Source organism: Podarcis cretensis, assembly GCF_951804945.1.
Source record: "Podarcis cretensis genome assembly, chromosome: 12".
Classification (NCBI taxonomy): domain Eukaryota; kingdom Metazoa; phylum Chordata; class Lepidosauria; order Squamata; family Lacertidae; genus Podarcis; species Podarcis cretensis.
Window position 1 is genome coordinate 59,635,820 of NC_137181.1, and position 12,853 is coordinate 59,648,672.

The 12,853-nt window shown below is 40.9% G+C and overlaps 1 protein-coding gene across 6 annotated transcripts in view; it reads left to right on the top strand.

The window, feature by feature from the left end:
* Positions 1–12,853, top strand: part of HECW1 (HECT, C2 and WW domain containing E3 ubiquitin protein ligase 1) — a 199,079-nt gene that overhangs the window by 38,061 nt on the left and 148,165 nt on the right. The gene's annotated exons all lie outside the window — the stretch shown is intronic.

Here is a 12,853-nt window from a genome sequence, read left to right on the forward strand (position 1 = left end):
CTCTTACACAGGCTTACATCCACCCAGGGTGAACCATTCAGTGTTTTGGCTATATGTTTGTCAGGATTCAGCTAATGCTTTACCTTAGCATAATGTTGAATTCCTCCCTCTATAAATGAGTGTTGAATAGGCCAAGTTACATTTTCTGTTGCCTTTTTATTTTGCCTTTTGAAGGTATTAGTAAACTATCTGCCAACTAAAAGAAGATGGTAATTACAATTTGCATCCCACTTCATAGTCAAAAGTCGGCTCTTAAAGTTTATCTTCAAAAATATTGTAAAATTAAGGATTGCTAGAAAGATGTTGGGAAAAGAAAATTATGTGGTTTTAGTAGAAATGACATAAAGGATTAAGTAAAAATGAATTGGTGAAAGAGAGAATGTAAAATTATAGTATATTAAGACAAATTATTAAGATAAAAACAAGGTTGGAAGGATTTGCTGAAATAACAATTTGAATTAGAATACAAAAATGGGAGGTTTGAGGAGGTCAAGGGAATAAGTAAAGGAAAGAAAGCTATGTAAAGGTTCGATTTGTTCTTTTTTATTTTTATTTTGTCTCTTTTTTCTTTTTGTAACCTTTAAAATTTGAATAAATATTATTTTTAAAAAATTAAAGTACTGTAAAATTACAACAAAACACAACAAATCATTATAAAATGCTTGAAACAAACAAAACAAAAGTCAACATCAACTTTAAAAAAATTACATTATCACCTGCAAGAGTAAATAGCATACTTTACAAAAGGAGTGGAGATATATATTTATTATTGCTAGTTTTATTAATATTATGAGTTTTATGGCAGCTGTATTATAATATATTTTATTGTAATTGGAAATGGTGTTATCTGTTACTGTGTGCTGGTCACCTTAAATGAGTTTTAACTCATAAAGGCAGCCTATAAATAAAAACCTGGTCCTCCAGATGTTATTGGACTCAAGCTCCCACCAGCCCCAGCCAAAATGGCCAATGGTCAGAGAAGATGAGAGATGCAGTCCAGTAGTTTCCATACCCTTGTTTAAAACATCTTCCTAACTGTCAGGAGAAAGCTAGCTAAGTGGCACCCCCCCCCCCCAGTGTTCCTTGAATTCCTTGAATTCTTCCTGGCCAGTGGTATACCAGTCTAGAAGTCACAGAAACCTGGTGGTCAAAGTTAAAATGAGCTGCTGTGATGTCACAGAATGTCTGCAAACATTCTGGCTGAATTAATAAAGCTTTCTGCAAATGTTCATGTACTTCCAGGTATACATTTTGAATTTTTTATTGTGATATGTGAGTATGGTATGAAACCTTGGGGTGTTGGGGAATCATTTTCATGAACTTTTTGTGTGTGACCTGTATATAATAGCAAGGGAGGTCTTGGTGACTACTTGAAATGTAACCTTCCCAATGGTAAAACTGCAGAGGAGCAGATCAGATCTAGTGGCATAAGTACTTCATGCAAGCTAAACAAGCATCCTGCCCTTAGAATCATAGAATTGTAGGTTTGAAAGGGACCCCCAGGGTCATCTAGTCCAACCCCCTGAAATGCAGGAATTGAAGCAGAATAATCCCTGAAAGACGTATCGACTGAATGGATCCAGCCAGTCAGTTATTTGCTGAACACTCATACCAATTACTATTATCTGAGGCTGGTGTAATTTTTCTTTGCCTCTCCCAGAAACATTGGGAGCAAATGCACATAAAATAGCAAATAGTATTATCATGCCAATTTTATTCCCTATATGGCATTGGCACATATTAACCAGCCCTGTAGATCTTTGCTGGATCAGTAGAGTTGCCAGCTGCTCTTGGGCCAATGCTAGGTCTGGGGTGGAGTCCAGCAATTAGCATAATGCTAGCAAGGAGACTATAGTGCCTGATTCAGTGACAGACCATTGTTTTATAGCACAAAGGCTAGAAAAATAGAGAGGCTCTATCTTTCCAACTCTGCAATTATTTTCTATACCACAGATAATGCACTGAATAGCATAGATGTCTAGTAATTAGGATTGATTTCACCAAAATGTAGATAAAAATTCAGTTGTAGTGGCATCCACTGTTTTGAGCTTTCATTTTTATTGTCTGTGGTGTTTTAGAGCTGTTAATATTTTATATATGAAATACATGCAGCAATTTCATTTGCTTATTGCTGTGTCCTATATTTTAGGACATGGCTCAGTCCTGAATTGAATAAAAGTTAGTGGCACTTGGCAGGCTTTTTTATTGTCTCAGTTGGCAGGTCAAAGGCTTCCAAATTCAGCTGCTTTATCAGACTGAAGGAAGACTGTGTGGAATATGGTTTATTTCACAAATACATATTGCTACTTCTCATAGGAAAAACTTAGGAATCCTCTGTGTGAACATGTGATAATTCTCTTTCTTACAAGAAAGGAGATTCCATCTAAATATCAGGATGAAGTTTCTGACAGTAAGAGCTGTTTGACATTGGGATGGTCTCCTCGGGAGGTGGTGGACCCCCCTTCCTTGGAGACTTTAAAGCAGAAGTTGGATGGCCGTCTGCCATGGATGTTTTAGCTGAGATTCATGCATTGTAAGGGGTTGGACTACATCAGGCATGTCTAGCTTCAAGTAGGCTGTGGTCTACTATCCAGTATCAAAAACTGGCAGTGATCTACCAAACTCTCCCATTGTCATTCTTCAGCAAGCGTTCCCTTCTCCCACCCTCCAAAGTCATTTAAGATATAGATAGATAGATAGATAGATAGATAGATAGATAGATAGATAGATAGATAAATGGATCTTTATTTCACAGATACAGTAGTTATGTTTAGATATCATGATGACAGATCTAAATAGTTACTATATGGACAAGTAACTAAACAAGTGAGAAAAATAAAACTATATTTTTATATTAGTTTACACAGATCTGAGGAGCCAGTTGGAGTGTGCAGGGCTTCTCCTCCCCCTCCCCCTCTCCCAATTGACCAAAATAAATCCCACGATTGACTGGTTGATCGCGATTGACTTGTTGGACATTCCTGGACTAGATGACCCTTGGGGTCCCTTCCAACTCGACAATTCTACAATTCTGTGATTCTGCAGTTCTGTCAATGGTATCAGAGACTCATTCTGAGCTGTTTTGCCAATTATTATCTATCTTGCATATTCATATTCCCTGTGGTGCTGTTTCTCAACCAGTGGCTTCATACTTCAAATGTTGATACCGAGGGCTGAGCCTTTTTTTATGTTTTGTAGAGATTTACCCCCTTTTTTGTGGTGGTTGGCTGTGGAAAGTGGAACTTAAGTTTCAACCAGGTGACTCCCTTTAGATAACTTTCAGGGTGATGACTGGGCCCCAAGGCTTGCTCTCTGGCCTATGGGCATGGGTAGAGCCAAGGGGGGCCAGGGATGGGCAGCTGCCCCCAATCAATAAAAATAAATAAAAATACATAGCTAACTGAGGTTCTGCCCCCCCACAACAAAAGGCCTGCCCCCCCCAACAAAAATCCTGGCTATACCCATGGCCCTGGGGCCCTGGTACAGGAAAGGATCTGCCTTTGAGGTGAATCTGCCTCATCTGCTTGGAGGTGGAGATACAGTCATACCTCAGGTTGAATGTGCTTCGGGTTGAGCGCGTTCGAGTTGTGCTCCGTGGCAACCCGGAAGTAACGGAGTGCATTACTTCCGGGTTTCACCACTCGCGCATGCACAGACGCTCAAAATGACGTTACACGCATGTGCGGAAACGGCAAAACACAACCAGCACACGCGCAGACGCGCCATCGCATCTTTCGTTGCATTCAGGATGCGAACAGGTCTCCGGAATGGATCCCGTTCGCATCCCGAGGTACCCCTGTACTGCATTTCTAACTGGTAGGGTTTTGGTTTCCCTAGTGGCTGCAGTTTCATTGTATGTTCCTACACCAATACAGTGGTACCTCAGGTTTCAGACGCTTCAGGTTACAGACGCTTCAGGTTACAGACTCCGCTAACCCAGAAATAGTACCTCGGGTTAAGAACTTTGCTTCAAGATAAGAACAGAAATCGGGCAGCGGCGGGAGGCCCCATTAGCTAAAGTGGTACTTCAGGTTAAGAACAATTTCAAGTTAAGAATGGACCCCCGGAACGAATTAAGTTCTTAACCCATGGTACCACTGTAGTTGTTTCCCTTGCAGGTGTTTTGATTGGTTTCAACTTAAACACAGTGTTCTAGTTCAACCCAGCCTATGTGACTGCATCAGGTCACAACCCAAAATTGCATACATGTGGTCTCCAAGTGCTGAACAGACTGAAACCTGCTTAGCTCTTTGACAACATTTGTTGGACTTTTATGAAAAAGAATCTCCAAGGGATGGGGGTAGGACAAAGTTTTGAAAACGGTATAGGTGCAATATACTCTCAACAAAAGGCCAAATTAATTGTAAACAACGTGGTAACAGAAGAAATACCTATAGAAAAAGGTACACGACAGGGATGCCCAATATCCCCTTTGCTTTTTATATCGGTCCTGGAGGTTTTGTTAAACATGATTAGAAAGGACCAGTTGGTTAAAGGAGTTCAGGTCGGAGTTAGACATTATAAATTAAGAGCATTTGCAGATGACCTAGTATTGACTTTGCAACAGCCAGACACTAGTACTAAAAGAGTATTAGAATTAATTGAAACATTTGGTCGAGTAGCAGGTTTTAAATTGAACAGACAAAAAACGAAAGTGTTGGAAAAAAATTTAACAATGGAAGAAAGAGAGAGTTTTCAGAATGAAACAGGTTTGGAAATTACAAAAAGGGTAAAATACCTGGGGGTAAATTTAACATCCAAGAATGTGAATTTATTTAAGGATAATTATGAAAAATGTTGGTCAGAAGTTAAAAAGGATTTGGAAATATGGTCAAGGTTGAAACTTTCCTTGTTAGGCCGAATTGCTACTATCAAGATGAATGTATTGCCTAGAATGCTGTTTTTATTCCAGACGTTGCAGATTGTGGACAAGATGGACTGTTTCAAGAAGTGGCAGAAAGACATATCAAAATTTGTCTGGCAGGGCAAAAAGCCCAGAATTAAATTTAAGATTTTAACTGATGCAAAGGATAGAGGGGGGTTTGCCCTGCCGGACTTAAGACTTTATTATGAATCAGCAGCTTTCTGCTGGTTGAAACACTGGCTACTTCTTGAGAATACTGACATTTTGGATCTGGAAGGGTATGACAATAGTTTTGGTTGGCATGCATATTTATGGTATGACAAGGTAAAGGTGTATAAAAGTTTTAAAAACCATATTGTAAGGAAAGCATTGTATAACGTTTGGATTAGATACAAAGACTTGTTGGAAAGTAAAACCCCTAGGTGGGTGTCACCAATGGAAGCTAGGGAAGTAAAAAAGCTTAATATGGATTCTAAATGGCCAAAATATCATGAGATCATAGATTATGATGGGGAAAGGGTGAAACTTCAGAGTTATGAGAAGCTAAAACCTAAGGTTCGAGATTGGTTGCATTACTATCAGATAAATGAGACGTTCAAACAGGACAGGAAAATAGGATTTCAGAAAGAGAAGTCAAAATTAGAAACAGAACTGTTGGAACCCAATACTAAGAATTTATCAAGAATGTATAACTTGCTGTTAAAATGGAATACACAGGATGAAACGGTGAAATCTGCTATGATTAAATGGGCACAAGATATAGGTCATGATATTATGTTTGCTGACTGGGAACAGTTATGGACCACCGGTATTAAATTTACTGCATGTAATGCTTTAAAAGAAAATATTATGAAAATGATCTACCGGTGGTACATGACCCCAGTCAAGCTAGCAAAAATTTATCATTTGCCTAATAATAAGTGTTGGAAATGTAATGAGACTGAAGGCACTTTCTACCACCTTTGGTGGACCTGCCCAAAGGTTAAAGCTTTCTGGGAAATGATCTATAATGAAATTAAGAAGGTCCTTAAGTGGACTTTTCCTAAGAAACCAGAGGCTTTCCTCTTGGGTATGGTGGGCCAAGTGGTGTTAAGGAAGGATAGGACTTTCTTTATGTATGCCACTACAGCAGCAAGAATTCTACTGGCAAAGTATTGGAAGACGCAAGAACTACCTACTCTGGAAGAATGGCAAACAAAGGTGATTGACTTTATGGGACTGGCTGAGATGACGGGCAGAATCCGGGACCAGGGGAAAGAGACAGTGGAAGAGGACTGGAAGAATTTTAAAATATATCTTAAAAATAACTGTAAAATTGAGGAATGCTAAGATGTCAGGGGGTAAGAAGCAAAGAATTGCAGCAGTAAACAAAAAAAAACTTAAGAAATATTTACGAAAAGGAACTAAGACAATGGACTTAAGGGTTGCTAAAGAATTTTTAAACAAGGATGCAGGGATGGGGAGGTATGGGGAAGTCAAAGAAAAAAGGCTATGAACCGATGAGTATGAAGTTATATTGTGTTATACTGTTCTTTATTTTATGTGTGGAAAATTAATAAAAATTATTTAAAAAAAAAAAAAAAAAAAAAAAAGAAACCTGCTTAGCTCTGAGCAGGGTGATAGTCCCATGTGCCTTTAGATCATTGATGGCCAAACTTAGCCCTCCAGCTGTTTTGGGACTACAACTCCTACCATCCCTAGCTAACAGGAGGACCAATGTTCAGGGATGATGGGAATAGTAGTCCCAAAACAGCTGGAGGGCCAGATTTGGCCATCACTGCTTTAGATCAATCGGGGGGGGGGGGCAGTGAATCTATACTTTGAAATGAAAAAAATATGAGAGATGTTAAAATAACAATTTTTAAAAAATAATGGTTCACAAAAAGGCAAAGCATTTCTTTAGGGAGAGTGGAAACATTGTTTGTGAATGGCAGAGCTTTAATTGGCCTACACAAGTCCTTGAGTGATGCAGCAGGGAAGCATTTAAGCTGCAGTCCTCCTATACAACGATGGTGTGGGATATAGATGCCCCCTAGATCCTAGTACAAAGCCATTTCTAATGTGTGACTTTGGGCCTTAATGGTAGGCTTGTTTAAAGGAGAAAAACTTTGTCAAGTCAGATTCTTTTTCAGCTTCAAATATTGTGATTGTTTTTTATTACTCTCAGCATCAGTTGACATCCTGAATCAGTTGCCCAAAGACTAGAACTTTCCAAATTGCCCATCTTTACAATCACTAGTTGGTTTTTCTGTCACATAGCTGCATTTAACACTGTGAATTTAATTCAGAAAATTCATCTTTTCTCTTGCTTATAACTTGCAGTGAGCTGCTTATATTAGCATGTAATTATGACTACATTCCATTTTATTTATTAATAGCCTATCTTAGTTAAACATTTGGTTTCCATATGTGTTACAAATACTCACAGGAGCACAAAAATCCTCAGGGGTTTCTCCCAGATTTTCAAGGATCTCAATCAATTGATTAGAACACAAAATTAGAAGGAAACAAAGTCCTCCTGGTCCAGTTCCCTCTCCCGTACGTTTGGATCAATGCACTGAGGACAGTGCTGGGCCGATGTGAGGTTTGCAGGGTCTTTTTTGTTTTTCCTAGAACCCTGTGACCCACCAACCAGAGATAGGTACAGAAAACATGCACTTAGAATTAAAAGGTTCTGAGCCCAGAGCTCTGTTGTCTGCTTTCCCCTGGCCTAGGCTATAGTGTGTTACAAGCAGAGAGCACAACCTCCTGCTTAGCAGGGGGTTGGACTCGATGGCCCTTGTGGTCTCTTCCAACTCTATCATTCTATGATTCTATGATTCCAGAAAATGCCTTGTGGACAAAAGCAGATCTTCCTGCACTGGACTTTGTCATTGAGAAAATGCATTTGATGCATTTCTTAGGTGATGCCCTACATTATGATGGCTTGAGGTAGGACTTGTTTATTGCAAGAAATTTTGTGTCATAAGATAATTAAGATAGTTACATAGGTCTGATCCATCCAGTGACATAGGTAGAGGGCAGGTTTGACTTCAGTGCAACAGTACTTCCAAGTTCATTGCTTGGAATGGAGTGAGAACCAGTTAATTACATGGAAAAATGTAAACTGGTACACATGTTTAGCATTAAGGGTGTACCAGCTCTTGATGACCCCAGCCATAGAAAATCAAGGCTGTATTCATTTGAGTAGCCCCGCCTCTTTAGCCTCTTTAGCTTCTTTTGTGGTTCTGTGTCTTGGTCACACACTCCTGTGTGACTGAATATTGGGAAATACATTTGGTTCAAAAAAAAATTAGTGGAGAGAGTAAAATGTACAATGTCTGTGTGTCATCTTTACCTGGAAGTCTAGAACCAATAACTTGTAAGCATTATATACCTGGTAATATTCTATGCATAAGAGGAGGAGGAGGGTCTCGTGACATAGAGAAGGCCCCCAACAGTTTTTGCTCTTTTGGTGTCATGGCTAACCCTTGCGGTCCTGTGTCTTGCTGTACCCAGCAGTTCCTGCAACAGTTTTCACTCCCCCTCTCCTGAACCACTTTCCTCCCGTACTTGTTACATCCCTATCCCTTATTCTGCTGCTGCTCTACTTCATTCTCCCTCTTCTCTCCATCCTCTCAGACTTTGCATCTCTCCTCAGTCCTCACCATTATTTTCTTATACTCTCTTCTGCCTTATCATCATAAGTCATTCACACATCCCATAGTTTTATTTCTATCCTACTTTTATTAAAGATTTTATTAAAGATGGGATAACAAAGAAACAGCAACTTGGGTTTTCAGAGGATCTCCTGGGCTTTGTGGCTTTCCCAGTTGCCAAGACCATGTTAAAAACTAGGCTGTGGGACACAGACCGCCAGGAACTAATCTCAGCTGCGGGAAAAACATGTCCCCCCTCCCCTTTATTTTCGACTCTCTTGGGCGCAGGAATTTAATCTTAATTATTTACAAGTTTTGTTCAATCCGCAAGAAAGAAGGGCCTTTTTGCTGGCTAGGTTCAATTCTAATCCTTTGGGGGTAGGTTTGCGGGTTTGGCAGAAGGAGACAGGATCTGCCCATGCGATGCCCACCTGATGGAAACTCTAGCTCACATGGCCCTTAAATGTAAAATGTATGATGATCTCCGCCAACAATTTCTAGACCATCTATGTATTCCAACATGGAAACCAGAAATGGGGGGTATGCACTTCTTATTACAGAGGAGAGACCAGGAGCTCACCAAGACAGTAGCTAAGTTCCTCTATTTTATTTTCTTTCGCTGAAGTATGCTACAGGATCCTGCCCTTGCTGGAAACCCACAGAGATGAGGCGGATTGCTTGCCTCTTCTGCCCTTTGGCAAGTGACTGTGCTGTTGGGGTGGCGACGAGATTGCACTGGCCTATCTATTCTGAATGTATTCTGAATGTTCTTATGTGATGCCAATAAAGGTTACTTGACTTGATTAAAGATTCCATAGAAAGTCCCTTTTTCAGCATGGCAGTTAGGGTTTATGATAAGAGCACATAGATAGACCTGCAACGTGCAATCACAGGTAGGCCCAGAGCTTAAATGCAGATTAAGGTTCACAGTGAGGCTTAAACACAGGAATCCATAATGAGCTGAACTGGTAGTGAAATTATGCTGCAGAAGTCTATCTTTCAAAGACAGTGCTGACTGATTTGTGGTCCTACAGATGTTGTTGGAATGCAGCTCACACGTTGTCTGGGTGTTGCACCTATTTTAGGATAAATGGTATTCTTTAATCTTCTCTTCACCAGTCTTTAAGTTTTCCTAGCATTTAGAAGTTTGGGCAAGGAGAACTGTGTGTGTGTGTGTGTGTGTGTGTGTGTGTGTGTACACACACACACACACACACACAATATATAGAGGCAGGCTTCCTCCAGAATCTACTGAATGTAGCTAAATGGAATTATTTACAGTATATAGCAGCATGTAGCAGAACATTTCAAGCCAGGTTTTCCCTCCACTCCTTTCTGTTTAGATATCACTGTTTTAATTTTATGATATGTTCAATAGCTTCAGCTTCAGTCCACTGGGCATGCTAAGACACTTTGAACCATACTGAGTCATTTTAATGATACAGAGGTGCCTCGCAAGACGAAAAGAATCCGTTCCGCGAGTCTCTTCGTCTAGCGGTTTTTTTGTCTTGCGAAGCAAGCCCATTGACGGCTTAGCGGATTAGCGCTATTAGCGGTTTAGCGGCTTTTAGCGGCTTAGAAAAAAGGGGGGAGGAAAAAAAACCCGCAGGAACTTGCAAGACATTTTTGTCTTGCGAAGCAAGCCCATAGGAAAATCGTTTTGCGAAGCACCTCCAAAACGGAAAACTCTTTCGTCTAGTGAGTTTTCCGTCTTGTGAGGCATTCGTCTTGCGGGGCACCACTGTACTAGCTAGCATTCATACATAATCAAATTCATTGTTTAACACTTAAAGCAGAAAATGAATATTGGATCGCATCCTGATATTTGGAGGAATCTTCACAGACTGAAACGAAATAGCTAGAGAAATCCCATATTCACAATAAGCCAGGACCAGGGACATGCTGCTGAGATGCTGACAGGCCGTCATATTAAATACATGCTCAGCCTGGGAGAGAAATATGAAAGCATCCAGTATGCTTTTAAATGTGTTGCGGATGAGTGTGTTATCAGTTTGTTTTTGTTTTTATTATGTATTTCGTGGTCCCTTGTGCTTTTGCGTTGTGAACCACCCTGGGAACTGTGGATGAAGGGAGGTATACTAAACAAACAAACAAACAAACAAGCAAGCAAGCACAGAACCAGAACCAGAACATTCCAAAAGAGTATGAAAATGGCAGTCGCACCCACAGCACCCCTGGAACTCTACCAACCTTCCCAATTAAGGCCATGCCAGCACCAACCCCTACATGCTGCTCACACCAGGGGTGGGTTTTGGCCTTTCATATTTCAGCAGTGCCCTGTGCAAAGCCCAAATTCAGCGTGCGCGCGCCCCGCCTCTCACCTTCCATGCTGCATGTGCACTATGTCATAGCTGTGACACCCTGCAATGCCTACATTGGCTCACTGCCCAGTGTAGGGGACATGGTTGCCCTGCTCTAAATAAGCCTCTGCTAGCACTTATATGGGGTCACCTCATGCAGGCAAAGCAAAGAGGTTGGTCATCACATTGCCATGCCCCCAATGTGCAAGAAACACAGAGAACCAGTCAGCTGCTGCAGGGGCCGTGAAGGTGCTTCTGTGGCACTGTCTGCTAAAGCAGTGACAGACACTCTCAGGAGTTTTCTGGTTCAAATCCTCCCCAACAGATTTTTATTTTTATTTTTTGCCTCCATCCCACCCTCCCTCCAATGGAAGAAAGGCACAAGCAAGAAACAAGGGAGCTCAGCCTTGCAGTCTGCAAAGCAGGTACAGACACAGGATCAGGCCGTGATGCCACGGCTCAGAAAGTTGCTGGTTCAATTCCACACAGGATTCCCTCCCTTTCCAAGTACCCTTCATTCATTGCAAATGGATAGTCAGTATAATTGCACACACAAAGGTTCCTCTCATGTTCTGGCTCATATACCCAAGCAGAATACATCCTGATATTGACTCGGAAGGTCCAGGACAATGGAAGGAAGTTGCAGGGTGGGGGTGGGGGGGTGGGGAAGCATGGTGGCAATTTATCTTCTTTCCCATCAGTATAGTGGAGCATCTGTTGAATTCTCAGCCAGCAGATCTTGAGTATAGGACTGTACCCTAAGCGGTTAATATCCATCCATTGTGAATGAAGTTTCCTGTAATTCTGCTTCTGTTTCTTGAGTAAGAAAATAAATAATTGCAACAAATCAGCCCTATTTAGATGGGAGAGTTGGTGTGGGTTACAATATATCAAGGTGAAGGTGGTCATCACCACCGTAATTTATGTTAATCTCTTGAAAGTTGTACTTATTTTTTTTGTTCAAATACTGTAATTCATAAATAAGAGTTTTCTAAAGTGTGTATACACAGGGTGATAATCAACTATGTTTTACTCAGAGGAGACCCCTTGCAGTTCATGAACATGACTAAATTAAGCTCATCAATTTCAGCGGGTCTGCTGTGAGTAAACCCGAGCAAACTATACCATAGGGATCAACCCCTTGTATTTGAATGCCTCACCTCACCCCCACCAGTTAATATCAGTGGGTGAAGACTTGCACTGAATTCCTTTAGTCTGAGAGGTTAAATTTAAGTTAGCATGTTACACTGCTACTCCAATTCTTAGCACACTTATTTGGATGTAAAACCCACAGGCATAAATGGAATTTAGGTATTTAAAGTAAAACACTGTTGTTCTTTGTGAATGTAGCATCCCACTCCAAAATATAAAGCACTGAAATGAGCTCCATGGATTTTACTGTAGTGTGCTACATCACAGTGGCTAAGATCCAAAGTTCTGTGGGGCTTCAACATACATCCGAGACCTTAGGTGAGCAGAGTTTGCCTTAATTTTGAGGGGGGGGGGCGGTGCAGCTTTCCTTGCTCAACAACTGTGCAGTTGCGCATGTTGAAATTGCAGTGTCCCAAGCACAGCGGAATGATGAGGAGTACGTGCCACATACTCTATATTACTTTATTTACACTTCAAAGCTGGTAGATTACAGAAAAACATCTTGCCTCTGCCGGAGCAGAGAAAGCATCCTCTCTCCTCTAAAGCACGGAGAGAAACACTGTGTGAACAGTGAAAAACAGGAAACCAGTGTACGTCACATCCAGTCTCCTTTCCCGTGAGAAACTCCAACAGCAACTCTGACTGGAATGTAAACATTGTCTTGTGACAAGCATTTCGCTGCACAGTGAAGAGAGCAGAAACCAACATCCTCCCCCTTTCTGTGAACATCACTGGGCAGCGTGTTCGTACAATATCAGTACAAACCCAACTTCTGCACATAGGTACAGTGTTGATCCCTTGATACAATCTTAGACAATACATCAGCAGGAATTTCATTACCTGGCATATAGGACACTGTTACGAGTCCCTTCTGAATA